We start from the raw sequence: 18,641 nt of genomic DNA, 5'->3' as shown, positions 1-18,641 counted from the left end.
ATTTTGAGAAAGTAAGCAAATTCACCAGGACCAAAAAAAAAAAAAAAAATGAGTGTTTTATATTCAAATGCCTTTTCTGTACTAAATTCATTATGTTTCATACATACAGAAATATGTTTAGTTTTGTTTAAAAGTCTTTACTTACTGGGAATAAAGCCCTACTTATCTGGATGTCAATGAGCCCTGGTGGCGCAGTGGTTAAGCGGTTGGCTGCTAATCAAAAGGTGGGCAGTTTGAACCCACCAGCTTCTCTGTTCTGTAAAGATTTACTGCCTTGGGAACCTGATGGGGTAGTTCTATTCTGTCCTATACGGTCACTATGAGTCAGAATCGACTGACAGCAATGGGTTTGGTTTTGGTTTTATCTAGATGTCTAACTCTCAAATGCCAAAAACAAAAAAAACAAACCCACTGCTGTCGAGTTGATTCCAAACCACAGTGACCCTAAAGGACAGAGTAGAACTGCCTCACAGGGTTTCCAAGGAGCAGCTGGTGGATTTGAACTGATCTGAACTGCCAACTTTTGGTTAGCAGCCATATCACTTAACCACTTCACCACTAGTTCTCCCTCAAATGTCAAGTATTTGGAAATTCATAGATCCTGAGCCAGTGAAACGGCCACCACAAAACCATCCCCGGTAGACTGCACTCATGACTCTGTAGGGAAAGCCATTGGGTCTTCACTCCTATCATCTTATTCACACCAGGAACTTAATTCTGATGGAAATATTGAAAATCCCAGTCCACAGCAAAACTGAAGCAGCGCAAAAGAGTTGGAAATGCTGCTAAAGGAAATTGATAGAGGTGAAGATTGATAGCAAAGTAGAAAACACTATGAAACAAACATGAAAACTTCTGAGTCTCTTAGAACAAGAAAGGAGCTCGATATGCTTGACTGTACCTTCAAGGATACAGCTCTCATATAACTCAACCCCAAAATAGGCGAAGACTCTGACATATGTGAAAGTCATTCTTTTTTTTTTTTTTTTTTTATGAAAGTGATTTTGATTTACTCTGCTTAGTAAGTAGCCACTATTTACTACATATTTCCATTAAAATAAAATTTTAAAAGCATTATTCATGTGGAGAAATTTCTTAGGCAGAACAGTTAAGTTTCTAACAATCTTAGATGATGGGATGTAGCATCAAACCCAATTATTTATTTGAGCCTAACTAATATGTAATATGTTAACAAGGATTAACTAGAGAAAATTACTAAAAAACAGTCACTCTTAGAAAGTATGCAAGAAAGTACTGTAGTGATAATTTGAATTAAAAAAAGCATTATCTCTAAAGTAATAATATAAATTTTAATTCTTATCTTTTTAAAGATACAAGCTGTAAGACAACTCAGAGAAAAAAAGTATCCAGCCTGCATATATAGTTTATTTCTTAGGAAACAGTCTGTGTGTATGGACACACACATATAATATACATACATATGTATACAATTATACATATGTATGTATTTAAAAAAAAAAACCTTTGCCGTTGAGTTGATTCTGACTCATTGCAATCCTACAGGGTAGAGTAGAACTGCCCCATAGGGTTTCCAAGGAGTGGTTGGTGGAATTAAACTGTTGACCTTTTGGTTAGCAGTTGAGCTCTTAACCACTGTCACCAGGGCTCCATTTATGTATATATAGTTATACATAATTAATATGGACATAGTTTTTTTTTTAATGATCCGTGTGTGTGTATCACATCTTAGCAATAACAATGTTCTATATATGTAGCTCTGAAGCAAGTATGGAAAAACTTGTACAGACTCCCATGAAAAAATAACTTTGGTTTAAAGGTATATAATTTTTCATGTAAGTGTAGTGAAAAAACTCAGAAAATCCATGTCTTGGAGGTGGGGCAAATTATGTAAAGATATGCAAAGGACATAAGGAAGCCATACGAATATAAATTTCACAAGATTTTCCCCTTGTATTTCACGCTTCAATGGCCTCCCTCACTACTATATAAAGTGCTCCTTGCTGTTTTTAATCCTTTCACTTGCTTAGATGTCTCTTACTCCCATACAAAACCTTTTAATTAGAACAAAAGGTGGCTTAGGCAGTCCAAAAGGTAGATTTTTTTTTAAGTAAGAGAGGTGTTAGGAATTGGGATACCTAAGCAGCAAATTAAGGCCACAGGAAAATAGATATATCCCAGCCTTACCCGTCAAGATGAAGGTGATAAATAAAATCAGCGATAAATAGATCCCCAGGTGGAGAACTCCAACTAGCTATGTGTATTCAGAGCTTTCTACAAATTTGGTCTCAGTAGTCATTCAAAATAGCTTAATGAGTCAAACAGAAGTCATTAAAAAGAAAAACTTACTTTGGCAATTACTTTACATCATAAAATAAAATAAATTAGTGCACTATTGTTCAAAGTGCTTTTTTGCTGAACACTAGACCCAATAGCTATTTGCATAGAAAGAAAGGTGTGGTTAGAGAAGGTGAAAGCAAAGTATATTATATTTTCCTCTTGTTGTTGTTTTTGCTAGGTGGTATGGAGTTGATTCCAACTCATAACCACCCTATGTAGAAAAGAAGGAAACATTGCCTGGTCCTACTCCATCCTCACAATCATTGCTATGTTTGAGCCCATTATTGAAGCCACTGTGTCAATCTATCTCATTGAGGGTCTTCTTTTTCGCTGACCCTCTACCTTATCAAGCATGATGTATTTCTCCAGGGACTGGTCCCTCCTGATAACAAGCCCTAAGTACATGAGATGAAGTCTTGGCATCTTTGTTACCAAGAGAGACTAGCTGTATTTCTAACAAGATAGACTTGTTCCTTGTTCTTGCAGTCCATCGTATATTCAATATTCTTTGCCAAAACCATAACTCAAAGGCGTCAATTCTTCTTAGGTCTTCCTTATACATTATCCAGCTTTCGCATGCATATGAAGTGATTGAAAATATCATGGGTTGGGTCAGGCACATCTTAGTCCTCAAAGTGACATCTTTGCTTTTGAATGCTTTAAAGAAGTCTTCTGCAGATTTGCCCAATGCAATGTGTTGTTTGGTGTCTTGACTTCTGCTTCCATGGGCACTGACTGTGGATCCAAGTAAAATGAAATCCTTGGCATCTTCAATCTTTTCTCCATTTATCATGATGTTGCTTATTGGTCCAGTTGTGAGGATTTTTGTTTTATGTTGAGGTGTAATACATAAGGCTTTGGTCTCTGATCTTCATCAGTAAGTGCTTCAAGTCCTCTTCACTTTCAACAAGCAAGGTTGTGTCATCTGCATATCACAGGTTGTTAATGATTCTTCCACCAATCCTGATGCCATGTTCTTCATATAGTTCTGCTTCTCAGATTACCTGCTTAGCATATAGACCGAATAAGTAAGGTGAAAGGATACAACCCTGATGCACACCTTTCCTGATCTTAAACCACACAGTAACCCCTTGTTCTGTCTGAACGACTGCCTCTTGATCTATGTACAGGTTCCTCATGAGCATAATTAAGAGTTCGGGAATTCCCGTTCTTCCAATGTTATCCATAATTTTTTATGATCCACAGCCAAATGCCTTTGCATAGTAAATGAAACATGGGTATTATGGATTGAATTGTGTCCTACAGCAACGTGTATCAACTTGACTAGAGCATGATTCCCAGTATTGTGTGGTTGTCCACCATTTTGTGATCTGATGTGATTAGCCTACTTGTTGTAACCCTAACTTCTATGATGTTAATGAAGCAGGATTAGAGGCAGCTATGTTAATGAGGCAGGACTCGATTTATAGGATTAGGTTGTATCCTGAGTCAATCTCTTTTGAGATATAAAAGAGAGAATTGAGCAGAGAGGAGAGGGACCTCCTACTACCAAGAATGCAGAGCCAGGAACTGAGCTTGTCCTTTGTACTGGGTCCTTGCACTGAGAAGCTCCTAGACCAGGGGAAGAATGATGACAAGAACCTTCCACCAGAACTGATGGAGAGAAAGCCTTCCCCTGAAGCTGGCACCTTGAGTTTGAGCTTTCTAGCCTCCTAAAACTATGAGAAAATACATTCTCTTTGTTAAACCTATCCACTTGTGGTATTCCTGTTACAACAGCACTAGGTAACTAAGACAACTGGTAAACATCTTTCTGGTAATCTCTGCTTTCAGTTAAGAGTTTACAAAGTATGAGATTAGGAATATTGGAAGCCATCAAAAATGAAATGGAATGCATAAAGATCAATAACCTAGGTATTAGTGAGTTGAAATGAACTGGTATTGGCCATTCTGAATCAGACAATCATATGGTGTACTAAGCTGGGAATGAAAAATTGAAGAGGAATGGCATCACATTCATCATCAAAAAGAACATTTCAAGGTCTATCCTGAAGTACAATGCTGTCAGTGATAGGATAATATCCATATAACTACAAAGAAGACCAGTTAATTCAACTATTATTCAAATTTACTCACCAACCACTAAGGCCAAAGATGAGGAAATTGAGGATTTTCACCAACTTCTGCAGTCTGAAATTGATCAAACATGCAATCAAGGTGCATTGAAATTACTGGTAATTGGAATGCAAAAGTCGGAAACAAAGAAGGATCTGTAGTTGGAAGATATGGCCTTAGTTCTAGAATCGACTCTGGAGATCCTATGATAAAATTTTGCAAGAATTCTCCTCTTGGAGACTGACAACTCAAATTTAAACATTGAAAAGCTTTCAGCAAATGACCTCGTTTAACAAAGCATTTTGAAACCTTTTTTGTTTACTCATAGGGAAAAAGTGTTCTACAGAACACACTGTTGAGTTTAGTAGGTGATAGTAAGTGAACTACATGGGCTTTGAAAGATAGTAATGTAGTCACTTTCAGGAAAAAAAAATCTACCTTCCTTAAAATATTAAAAATAAACAAAGAAAACAAAAAAAATCAGTCCTCTCTGCCGGTGTCATACTTATCTGATATCATTAAATATATTTATTCCAAAGAAATAAGAAATCATCACCATGGGGTGCATTTTAAGTTATAATTAAAATTTACATCCCAAATCTAACTGACCTGTTATGTGTAAAACTTACTATCTTCCAGTTCCAGAGTTGAGGGACTACTTTCCTAAGGTGAACAGGTCTGAAAGGAAAATTTCTATCTTTTTTCCTGGAATTGTTTTGTTGAACAGAAATCCACTAATAAGCTTTCAAGCATTTTCCCTGTGTTTCAACAGACATTTACATTCCTCTGCAGGCAGTCTGTTCTAAAGTGTGTAGACGAAGGATGGGAAGTGTCTTCTTTCATGAGTGTCACCCAGGAGGTCAAGAACTCTTTGCTAAGTTCTTTGCACATTCTTTCAGAGTAGGCAAAAAGAAATGGACTTCCTATTCTTTCTGTTCATACTTTTATGCTTAACGTAAGGCTCTGAGACAGGTGGAATGTTTTCCTTATTTTTCCCCAAAAAGTGTAATTTGAAATGATATATGCTTTTTGCAAATGACATATATATTAAGTCATACAGATAACTTTTAAAATAGCCACAACATTACTACTAAGAGATACAAGCCCAGTTCTTGCCATCACAGCACTAAGTATAAAGTAAGTACTTAGTAGCAAAGTAGACAGACATTACACAAGTAATTATGTCAACGATATATCATTCCAATCATATATCATTCCAATTGGGGTACAGCTACAAAGGAAAAATCAGTTGAGAGCAGAAAGAGTATTCATTTCCATAGTTACTTCTGCTTGTTGTACTGTTAGTCAGTGACTTTTCTATTTTTCACCAATAATAAAATCTCTCTCATTTGAAATCAATGCTTCCAAATCAGAATAGCTTATTCTCGAACAGTTTATTTAAGAATATTTAACCCATTCTTTTAATCCCTCGGCTCTGGGTTTGCTCCCGACATTTGAAGGACCAAATATGGATATCTAAGGATCAAATGTGAAACCCGAAATACAGGGAAGGGCATTCTTTAAAATAGGCTGCAAGGCCCCTGTTCTGGTATGTTCTGACATATCATTTACTAGCACAGTAGGCTCTGTTTATATAGATACCATCTAAGGCAGCATCTAAAGTAGAAGCAGAAGTCAATACTGCAAATGGCCACACAGGTCACTGGTATCAGGGGGCAGTTTCATCTCTTCAACTAGAAATGGGCCATGCTGGGGCATGTGGGGGGGGTTCTCAACCTTTTTACTGAAAAATGTGTGCTGTTTACCACACCACAGTTGTGAAATTAAAGATTCAAGTATGAGCGTAAGTCAAAAAGTACTGCTACTAGTCACACAAAAACATGGGTTTATTCCAGACAAAATGTGTTTAAACATGTCTCTGTGATCAGTATATGGTTTCAGACAAGTTCTCTCAGTAATACACTTGTCTTAGTCTTGTCAGGGTGCTCCCCCCCCCAAAAGGATACTTTTTGTGTCATAGAAAAAAATGATTTTAAGGTCAGGGCTAATATCAAATTTTTAACAAAACTCAAGTGGACATCTTCCCAAATCATTGAAGCTTTGTAACAAGTTTATGGGAATACTGCTCCATATAAAACAGCAGTTTTTAGATGGGTCAAGTGTTTTAAGGAAGGTTGGGAAGACCTCAAAGATGAGCCAAGAGAGGGAAGACTACTCAAAAGGTTACGGGAACTGCTTTTTGGGATTCCAAAGGGCTAATTTTGATAGGGAGCCCTGGTGGCACAGTGGTTAAGAGCTCAGCTGCCAACCAAAGGTCAGCAGTTCAAATCCACCAGTCACTCCTTGAAAACACTATGCAGCAGTTCTCTTCTGTCCTATAGGGTCACTATGAGTCGGAATCGACTCGACAGCAACAGGTTTAATCTTGATAGATTTTTTTGAAGGACACAGGCTGATCGGGGGGCTTATTATGAAGAAGTTTTAAGAAAATTGAAAACTGCACTGGGGAGGAAAAGGCCAGGAAAGTCGTGCCAAGGATTTTTTTTTTCCATCACAACAATGCACCTGCTCATTCTTCCAGGGTAGCAAGGGGCTGTCCTATGAGAATTTCATTGGGAAACCTTACCCCATCTACCCCACAGCCCTGATGTTGGCCCCTGAGACTTTTTTTTTGTTCCCCAAACTCAAAGAATATTTAAAAGGAACACAATTTGAGTCCCTTGAGGATGCCAAAACTGCCATTTTGGCGTGGTGTAAATCGAAGAGTGCAGAATTCTTCGGGGAAGGGTTAGAGAGACTGATACATCGCCATTGCCAAAAGTGTATAGACCTAGATGAAGAATATGTTGAGAAATAATTTCACATTTTGATATTTTTGTTTAATAAAGGTTTCTATGAACTTGTAGCAATATAGCAATACTTTTTGACTCACTTTCATATATGTTGCCTGAAAGTTCTAATATCAGCCTTTTGCAGTCTCACAGAATACCTAAAAATTCAATTTAAACAGAGAGTAAGACACTTGTCATTAATTTCTAATTTGCTTGAGCACAAGCCCCATGGTTAGTCATTTTAACTGTGGTTGATGTGTCTGTTTTCTTTCTATATAAAATAAGTAAAAAATGTACTTTTTGTGCCATAATTTTATAATTTTAAATGTTTGACTAATTTTTAGAAACTCAAAAACAGGTAGTTGACAGTCAAACTTTAAAAATGATCATAGCTTAGAAAACACAAAACATCATATATTGTTTAACGTTTTATCTCTTCAACTAGAAATGGGCCATGCTGCGGCACGCAGAGGAATTTCTCAACCTTTTTAATATGAGAAAATGCTATTTATACTCTTTTAATTTTAAATCCAAAAAAAAAAAAATGTGTTTCTTTTGGTTAATTTGTTTTCCTAGGTTTCTCAGGTTTAGGGGAATGTCATCATGCCAAAGAAATATTTGGATTGTGATTGATAGAAGGTTAGCAATTTTAGGGCTGACATTCAGGTCACTGAGTATGCAATCCTTACAGATTTTTAAATGCTTTCTACTTTCAGTAAGTGTCTCTATGTGGCTATGTTATATACATTCTCACAAGAAGCGTGGAGTATAAATTTGGGGGAACCCAGGCCTAGATCCTGAGCCTTGTGATATTAGGATAAGCCATATCAACATGTCTGTTTTGACGTACAAAAACAAGAATTTCATATGATTCAATTCAATACTACATATAGTGTTAAAAACCAAATGAAATAGAAGAAATGAAACAACAAACCTCCGATCAAATATCTGTAGGTCATTTGAAATTAAACACCAGCATAAAGTGGATACATAGGCTTCAGGGCTTTAACATTCTTTGAACCCAGATTCCTAGTGGCCAACTACCTACTAAATGCTTGAAATTAACTTTTAAATGATTGCTATCTAAAGTTTTCACATTGCCTTCTAACAATTTTTTATATTGTATGTTTAACTTTTCTGAAGACTTAAAAGCTCATCTTCTATCAATTGTGTATTTTAACTAAAGATCTATTTCAAACTATTTACACTATTATCAGCTAAAGTCCTGTAATGATACATTTATTGTTGAATGCTTTAATTTTATAATATTTACAATCAATGATGCTTAGTTTACCAATCAACTCTTTTTTATTTGTCAGCCGAAAGTGCCTGGGCTTTAAGAGCAGGAAGTTATGCCTTTGCTCATTTTTACTTTTTAATGATCCAAATGGCAAAACTTATGTGCAATCCTTTGATGATCAGCTCTTTCCCAGTGGCACACGCACAAAAATGCTGCCCCGATGACCCTCAGGCCTTGGATCACACCAGGCTTTTGAAACTGGTCACTAAAAAGGAATTGATATATTTTCATTGCTAATCTGCTCTAAAGACAGTATTGTTAAATACTCCCCATTTATTTCCATCAGGTTATGACTTGGTCATCTTTATTTCATGATGAAAAGTAGCAATGATATTTTCAGCCTAGTCATATCATGGATTATTTTTTACAAGCAATCATTTTGTTCTACTTTAAATCATTTTATTTTTCATTGTCTCAATAAGAATAAAATTTGTGTGTGTGTGTGTGAGTTGGGGGTGGGGGGTCATTCTCACATCTTCCAGTGCCTCTTCCAGGGCTCCTTACCCAGTAAGTTTTCTGAAACTGCTTGGCTTCTGGAGCCCAGCGTTCTACCTTCCCCAAAACAAAACGATTAGGGGGCAGACTGCAAAAACACTCTTTCATCAGTCAGCAACTGTTATTTTTCAAAACAGTCACTTTGCAAATTGCCAGAGTTGACATTCCTGAATACCTATGTCTAAGATGATTATTGAAATTGGAGCCATCAGCCATTCCTTTGGGTATGTCTGTGAAGCAAAAAGGTTGCAAAACTTGTGTCTGAGGGGAAATCTTCTCGTCAGTCACTATCAACTATATGACACTTAAGAAAAATGGCATAATTTCTCTTCTTTCTGAATACTGGCATCTCAACTGTCAAAAATTATCTTCTGAAATATTTGGCTGTGGAAATCTGAGCAATGCCACCTGTTAATGGGTTTATTTCAACACACCTTGGGAAAGATCATAACAGAATTAGAAGATGAGAAAAAGTATATATGTATCCTTTTTATAGCTAACTAAAAAAAAAATATATATATTTTTAACACTAAAAGTGTGATTATATTTTATATGCCTGAGATAAAAATTACATATATATATGTATATGATAAAAATTACATATCTATATAAATAACTTCAAAGTGGGTCATTTCTGGGATTTCTACCAGTATGGATTTCAAATCTCCATTTTTTTCTTAAATGTCCCACATTGTACTTTTAGCTTTAAATTGGTGGTGCTTCACAAAGAATATCTACTATACACAGGGTTAACAGAGCCTAGTTCTAATGGGCATGACCCTAACATATCATGTTTTCACTCTGCATTCTCCTTTCTGTCTCCTCCCGTTTTCTCTCCTCCTCCTCCTCCCTCTCTTTCATATCTTCTCTATTTCTCTAACTCAATAGGTACTTCATCAAGTATTTTGATATTGGAGTTGTTATGGCATTTTGTCTCATATTTTTCCAAGTCATGATGACTGATATTTTAATGGTTTTAACTGATAAATAAACAGATTGTTTTGGTAGCAACACTGTGTGGTTGCTATTACTGCACACTGCATTAGGAGAGGTGACATTTAAGAGAACCTATAGAAAACTATTTTATTTTATTTTTTTATAGAAAACTGATTGAATACCAATTACAGTCAGGCACTGTGCTAGGTACTTGGCATATAGATTCTCATTTAAACCATAATGAATAAGACACTATTAATATCGCTATCATAGAAAGAAACAGCAAACTTCTTAGAGCTGACCTGGGTCATGAAAAGAGCTGGGATTCTCACCATGTCCCTATGGCTTGGCTCTGAAGTCTGTACTCTTTCTTACTACTAAATTCTACCATCTGGTGGTATGACCTTAGAGAAGTCAGTTATGTATTGATTTTTATCATCATATTTCAGAAAAAGGATTTGAAATAGATAAGTCACCTAATCTCTCTGGATTACAGCTTTTTTGTCAAAAAATGAGGATTTCAACTGTATTATCCCTTGAACACTGTGGTATGACAACCTCTGTATGGACTGGAGCTCCTCCAAAGAGCCCACATTAAGCAATATACACGCCTCACACCGTATGATGTGCGTTTTACCAGGAAGTATGTATTTCACTGAAGTTCTTAAATCTTTGCACATTCTAAAAAATCTGTTAAATAGTGCTGCAATAAAGCCGTATTAAGACATTTATTTAGTATAAAATAATATGTAACACTTCTAATCCAATGCTTGTTAAAGATAAATATTCCTTTCCAAAATTCTGAATTTCTGATCTTTTGAAGCCCTGCAAATCGTGGAAAATGGCTAAAAGTACTTTTCAGTTCACAGAAACTTTCCAAGACTTGCCTCACAATTTCAGAGACTTATAATGAGCCTTGCGTGGCTCTGTATCTCTTGTAGTCATATTAAATATAGCAAAAAGCTTACTAAACCATGCTTTGATCGAAAACAAATCCTTCACACTTATCATATAGTCATTTATTAATGCGTTAACTTACAAAACATTTAATTGTCTACTACATGCTAGACACAATATAGTAGTGAACCAAAAAGATACAGAATGTGCCTTGTATTTAGTCCAGTGAAGGAGACAGGAAATAAACAACTAAACACACATACACACACACACCCTGGTGGTATAGTGGTTAAGTGCTACGGCTGCTAACCAAAGGGCCGGCAGTTTAAATCCGCCAGGCGCTCCTTGGAAACTCTGTGGGGCAGTTCTACTCTGTCCTATAGGGTCGATATGAGTCCGAATCAACTCAATGGCACTGGGTTTGGTTTGGTTTGGTTTTTTGGTACACACACACAGTGATGGGTACTATGAAGAAAACAAATGAAGTGCTGTGATAGATTAGAACAGGAAGTGGAAAGCTACCCTTGACGGGTATATCAGGGGAGCTTGGAGCCCACAAGAAGCCACTGGGGAGCCAGCAGAGTCCTCCAGGCAGAGGGAATAACATGAGATGGGCTGGATGACTGGGCTCATGTACACAGTCAGATGGGCAGAATCCATGTCCTTCTGCTGTGCCCTTCAGCTTAAGAAGTAAGCAGACAGAAAACACTCAAGGCCTTCTACCTGCTTGCCTTCTTCGGGGCTCACAAAAGAGAATTTTTACTTCCTAGGTAAGCGTTTCTTCTGAAAATGACTTTTTTATACTATGTTGTGACATCTTCTGTGTCAAGCTCTACAAAATAAAATTGGATTGAAAATGAATATACGGTATGATTATAATTTTTTTAGTATCTCATATATATATAATATTATATCATATATATAAAAGCTAGAAGAAGGAGTACTAGAAATCAAAAGTTTCCAGTCGTAGCTCTGGCTTTGCCAACTCACTCTGTAGCCTTGAAAAAGTCCTCACTCTCCCTTGATTCTGTTTCTGCATTTGTAAACAGAAGGATTGGCTATGAGGTGCTTAAATCCTGACAGCCACATCCAGGTATAAAATTCCACGATGATCAAAAACAAGGCCGAGCCTCTGTCTGAATGTTAAGGAATGAAGCTCATGGAACCAAATATGCGGACATGAAACACATGCTTAAGAGATGCATCGTTATTTCTACAGAAGTCCGCCTTACATGTAATTTGTAAGCATTTGCCAAAACAGGCAAAATTAACTGACAAAATCGTCCTCAAACAAAACCGACAGTCCTACTTAATTTAACTGCAGCAGTGTTTTAAATGCAAGAACTAGTACAATAATTTATTATCAGAAAGCAGTATAATGAGTAGATTTTCATTACAAATTTAAGACACAAGCTTCTTTTGGAAACTATACTTTTTTACTGTAAAGAAGAACTTTTAATAATGCAACTACCTGATGAGAACTAGCAGGGCCTCATGCAGAGTGTGACAAGGGTTTTGCTAGTTCTATAATATTCAGGTTTGTAAACAGCTTGAATGGCATATAGAGATTTACAGCCTTGGAAACCCTATGGGGTCACTATGAGTTGAGACTGATTCAACAGCAGTGGGTTTTATATATAAATATATAATATACTTTTTTTTTTTTTTTGGCATGGAAGACTTATTTTATTTACATGTATATAATGGCTTAACATACCCAAGTTTTCCCTTTTATTATTAAGTAGCCATCTGATTTATTCACAGAGGCCCTGCAGTCTGGTTGTTAAAAGCATATAACTTCAGTGTCTGAACACATATTGCCACTAGGGAAAGCTAGTCAAACCAATAAATGTTCCTCATCCTCAATTTTCTTAAATAACCTAAGAATTAAAACTACCATATTTACTTGCATACTTTTTCATTAAGACTGAAATTGATGAAGACAGTATAAAATTTGTATCCAGAAAAAGACAACTTCTACTCATCAGCTGCTTATCTTTCCTACTAGTGGCATTTTTTTTCTTTTTTGTCTCCTGTACATCTACTAAAAAAACTAGGGCTTCCAAAATTGACTGGCCACAAAAGAGGTTCTACAGTAGCACTTCCCAGACTGTGTTTGGTGCTTCACCAAAATTAAATAAAAAGGTTTCATGGTCAATAAATTGGTGGTATGCATATTAAAGGCTCTGAAAAGTTCTGCAGCAAATAGATATGCATAAATTTGTTTAAACTAGCATTTCAGTGATTTTATTTTGGAATGTTTTTTTCCACAAAACAACAAACTTAGTGAGACAATGGTCTTTGGGGTATTGGTTTGGGAAATGCTGGTTTCAGAGGATTTTGGCTCATGTTCTTCCATCTCTGTCATGCCCCTCCTCAATCTTTGCATCTATACTACCAGTCTCTCAGAGCCCATTTAAAACATCCTCCTAGGGATCACACCGCATCCATCCCTCTAGCCTTCCAATAAATATTTCTGTCCTGTCCAGTACGTATCAGGCTCTGTGCTTCGCTCTCAGGATGTAAGACTGATAGATTCACTGACAAACCTTGAAGAGATTACACTTTTGGGATGTGGAAGAGCACCCAACCCAAGGAGAGGTTATAACTGGGCTAAAGCGTGAAGAATTAGTGACATGAGCCATATAAAAGAGTACATAAAACTGTGTGTGTAGAGGTGAAGTATTGGGGGGAGATCTACTTTATATACATGGCACACGTTCGCAAAAAAAGACAGCAAGGACTATAAGAATTCACAAATTTCTGCATTCCCTAGAGCACAGAGAGAGGGAGGAGAGAGATGGGTTGAGAAGGAGGATGTTGGAGAAGTAGGAATCTGTGAGATCAGAGACGGCTTTGCATATTAGGCTGTTTGAATTTATTCTCTAAGCCAGTGTCTCAATCCAGACTGTGCATTTGCATTACTCGAGAACTAAAAAAAAAAAAAAAAAAAAAACTATTCATGCATAATACCATTATTCAGGAGTAGAGCTGTTTTTTTTTTTTTTTTTAAACTTCACAGATGATTTAATATGTAGCCAGGGTTGAAACCACCGTTGGGCACCTTAGGAACTTGGAAAGCTATTGTTGTTGTTGTTAGGTACCGTCAAGTCGGTTCTAGCTCATAGCGACCCTATGCACAACAGAACGAAACACTGCCCAGTCCTGCACCACGCCCACAATTGTTATGCTTGAGCCCATTGTTGCAGCCACTGTGTCAATCTATCTCCTTGAGGGTCATCCTCTTTTTCGCTGACCCTCTACTTTACCAAGCATGACGTCCTTCTCCAGGGACTGGTCTCTCATGACAACATGTCCAAAGTACATGAGACGAAGTCTCACCATCCTTGCTTCTAAGGACCACTGTGGCTGTAACAGACATGTTTGTTCTTTTGGCAGTCCGTGGTATATTCACTATTCTTCCCCAACACCATAATTCAAAAACATCAGTTCTTCTTTGTTCTTCCTTATTCATTGCCCAGCTTTCACATGCATATTGAGGTGACTGAAAATACCATGGCTTGAGTCAGGTGCACCTTAGTCCTCGAAGTGACATCTTTGCTTTCGAACACTTTAAAGAAGATTTTTTGCAGCAGATTTGCCCAGTGCAGTGAGTTGTTTGATTTCCTGACTGCTGCTTCCATTGGCATTCACTGTGGATCCAAGTAAAATGAAATCCTACTACTTCTACTTCTATACAAGCCAGTAACATTGATTATGGCAGTTGGTTGTTGTAAAAATGGCGTGGAGGCGGTGTCTGACCACCTCTAATTTCACAAGGGAGAAGGAGAAGCAAGATCAACAGCCCAAGGCTGATTCCTATGAGGCAGAGATCAGACATGCCTCCTCTCTCTGTCATCTTTACCAATTCTGACACCAACCATCCCTCCCACAGCACTCTGCTGGGTTCGATAATTCATTGCAATGGCCACACAGAACTTACAGACAATACTCACAATTATGTGGTTTATTAAGGAAGTAATAGGTTACAATTCAGGTTTAGGAATGCTCAGGACACAGTTCTTCCATCAGGAAGGGCTATTCTTAGCCATGTCCGCACGCATGCCTCTCTCTGGCCCTCAGCTTCTGCCCAGCCCAAGCAACTGTTATAAAACAATTTTAGCCCCTGCTGATAAATGCCCAGAGGCACCCCACTCCGCCAGTAAGCCTTGGCCCAAAGGCACTCAACTTTCTCACTCCATGGGACAGGAAGCCCACTGGGTGGTCTCCTGACTGTCTTTCCTGCTTGTCTCTCCTGCCGCTGCTTTTCATCCTCTTCAGGGTTACAGCTCTCACTCTCTCTCTCTCTGTCTCTCAGTCTCCTGGTTCTGGGAGCTTTTCAGCACAAGGTTCCTGGGTCCAAAGGATGTGCTCTCCATTCCTGGCTATTCTTCCTTGATGGTCCCCTTTCTGCTCTGGAATGGGCTCTCTTTTAAGGCAAAACTGACAAATCCCCTTGGTGGGCCACAAATGCCTTATTTGCACAGTCCCACACAAGTGATTGTTACAAGACCACTTTGAGAAAGGCCACACAAAAGCAATCCATTGCACCACAGGTGTTAAATTTAAATTTTTAGGTATTTTATTAAGCATGAAAAATAGTAGTTTCTTCGAAGTCTACATACCAGACTGTTAAGTAATGCATCTATTCATTCCCTGAACTTTATTTCCAGGTATTTTTCCTTTATACCTAATGACCTTCCATTGTTCTTTCATGTACCTCAATTTGGCATTTGTATGAGACAGATGCATTAATATTATCCTACTTTATAAAGAAACACCTCAAAGTTTACTTTGTTCAAATCTGCACAGCTATCGAGTGATGGGGCTGGGCCTGGATATCCCACTCTTGCACTATATTCTACAACCCTAAGGAAGCCAACACAATGGGACCTTGATTCATAGTTGGAGATCAAAGGATACCTCCCAAACTGTGCAACAAGCTTATGGAATCATGCCACTAATGGGTTCTCATGGTTCTGTTTCCCTTCCCCTTTTCCCCGTTTATCCATATAGTAACAACACTAATTTTATGAAACCTATCCTTCCTAGTAAATTCAGGTAAACTTCACCCCCTTCTTCTTCCCTCTTCTTTTACCCTTCATTGTTTGTACTAAATTTTAATTATATTTATAAGTTATCCCTTTATTATATATCATCTTTAATTATTCTTGTGTCATGTCAAAGTATTTTATAAATGTATATATTCTTATAAAAATTGGGTATTTTAAGGGCAGGAATTATGACACATACTTTGTACTGTTCATTGCCTTCGCAAAGCGATAGGTACATCATAGGCTTTTAATAATTCCATGTAAAATTAAATTTAATTGTAAAAGACCAGTATTGCCTTGATTGACACTGCCCTTCTACCTAGAATACTATCACCTAACCTTGCTTTGGTGTAGTGGTTAAGAAATACGGCTGCTAACCAAACGGTCAGCAGTTCAAATCTATCAGGCGCTCCTTGGAAACCATATGGGGCAGCTCTACTCTGTCCTATAGGGTTGCTATGAGTCGGAGTCAACTTGGCGGCAACGGGTTTAATCTTGCCTTACTTCTCTTTGCTGATCACTTCTATCCTTCAAATCTCAACTCAACTCAATGTAATTAAATTAAATTGAATTCAAAGCAGACTAGGTGAAATAGAAATGTAAGATGCATTAAAAAAAATCAAGTTATTTGAATTTCATTCTATAAGTGTCTGTACATAACCACAATAGGGTCAAAGTGGTCATATTTACCTTTTATTACTAAAATGTGAAACAATTTCTGAGATCTGCCCCCAAAGAAAATTTGAAATTTTCTGATCTAAGTTTCTTAGTAAACTACGATTCTCCTATACAGCAACTTAGATTCTTTAATAGAACTACTGAATGGGGAAGAAAAAAAAAAAAATGCAATAAATATGCATTTAAAAATAGAATCTTTTATGAAGTTGAGAGCATTTATTGACAATATTAATGCTTTGAAATAAATTTTAAAGTTATTGTTATAAAAAACTTTAAAATAATAACTTAAAAAATTATTATTATAAAGTTTTTTTTATAATAATACATGGGTTGAAAACAAAAGATTTAAAACAAATCTCCCATTTTATTCTTGATGAAACAGAAGACCAGACAGTCTTAATGAGGATGCCAAGAGAAGCAGCATTAGAGTAAGAACCTAAGTTATCCAACTTTAGTATAGTTTGCTAGAAATGAAAGAATATTAAAGATGATTGATTTACACATTGGAAAATAAATGTAAGTCACTGACCTCTCTCTACCACTAATGAACTATTTATGATTAATAATTTAGTTCTCAGGACCTAAAAGATTTCCCTACTATAGACATTGGACATTATAAGCAGAATTAAACACACAAAACAAAAATAAACACACTAAAAATTGGAATTTAACATATACTCTAATAGATTGTTCTAAAATATTACTTTCTAAATTAGCATTTTAAAATGACTTGAATGTCTGCACAATTTACAATATATTCTTAAATCAGTCCTGTTTTAAGGTCCCAGGTTAACAATGTCCTCATATTAATACTGCTTTATGAATTCTGTTTAATGTATGATACATATGTACAAAGGCAAAAGGGTTACAAACTTTGGCTTCAAACTACCTGGTGCTTAGAATAAAGTTAATTAGCCATGATTTATTGATCATTCTGAAACCAAGTACCATGCTTGACATTGAAGATTAAAAAAAAAAAGACATTTCATCCTCAAGGAACTTATAAGGGGGAGATTAGGTACAGAAAAACAAACAAAATAGTTACAAATAAAACAAAGTTATGCATACAATAAGGTTGCACATGGGTTATATAAGAACATAGGACAGAGATACAGAGTTTGAGAAGTATCAGGTAGGCAACTGAGTTGAATTTTGAAGGATGGGAAGGGATCAGCAAATAGAAATAAGGCAGGGTTAAGTGCTGGTATTCTAGGCAGAGGGGCAGTGTCAAACAAAGCAACACTGTAAGAAAGAGAATATTGCAAGTAAGTGCACACTGTGGGAGATGGGACTAGAAAAGTAGAGGACAGTTCATAGGGAGTCTTGCCCACAGTGTGAAAGAACTTGAATTTACACAGTTAATAATGAGGTATCAGGGAAAAGATGTAAGAAGGAGAGGAACATTTTTGATAGAGTCTTTTGGCAGTTGGGTGAAGAACTGATTCCAGGGTAAAAAGATTAGAAGAAAAACCAATTAGGATAAAAATATACACAAATACTTTTCACATGAATGCACACTGTACTTTTTAAATTCTAAGTCTTTGTTAAAGAACTCTGTTAAAGTTCTAGTTAAGCCAACGCTTTCAATTACCATCTCCTGATTCTACAGAGATGAGTAAACCAATACAGTTGTTTCCTTAGTAATGTGATTTGTTTCCAACAGGAGGAAATATAAAAGGCCAAGACTTGTCTGGAAATACCTTTCCAGTAGCGGCAGAGTCTTTCCCCATTTAATATTTATTCTCTAAAACCTACTCCAGTAGTAAACCACTGAAGAATCTTTTTACTTTACATGCTTTCTTCCTCTACTGAAAACAGAGAATCATTGTTAAAGACCTAGAGTTTGGGATCAGATAAACTTGAGCCCCACTAACTAACCTACCAAATGTGTTACCTTGAGCAAGTTGCATACTCTTTAAACCTCGGTCCTGAGCTATAATATAAAAGTAATCTATTTACTTCAGGGCCCCTTTGTGAGGTTTACATGCAATAACTTAAAAAAGTATTTAGCATAATTCCTTCATACAGGAAAGGCTCAAAAAACATTTGCTGTTATTATTCTTTGGGGGACAGCATATACTTAAAAAGTGCTTT

General features: G+C 36.7%; 1 protein-coding gene across 1 annotated transcript in view; it reads right to left on the bottom strand.

Annotated features, from left to right (window-relative positions):
• The window catches only part of MEI4 (meiotic double-stranded break formation protein 4), a 199,631-nt gene that overhangs the window by 18,871 nt on the left and 162,119 nt on the right, over positions 1-18,641 (bottom strand). The window lies entirely within an intron of this gene.

This window comes from Elephas maximus, chromosome 1 (assembly GCF_024166365.1).
Source record: "Elephas maximus indicus isolate mEleMax1 chromosome 1, mEleMax1 primary haplotype, whole genome shotgun sequence".
In the NCBI taxonomy this organism is placed as follows: domain Eukaryota; kingdom Metazoa; phylum Chordata; class Mammalia; order Proboscidea; family Elephantidae; genus Elephas; species Elephas maximus.
This window is presented reverse-complemented; position numbering and strand designations above follow the sequence as displayed.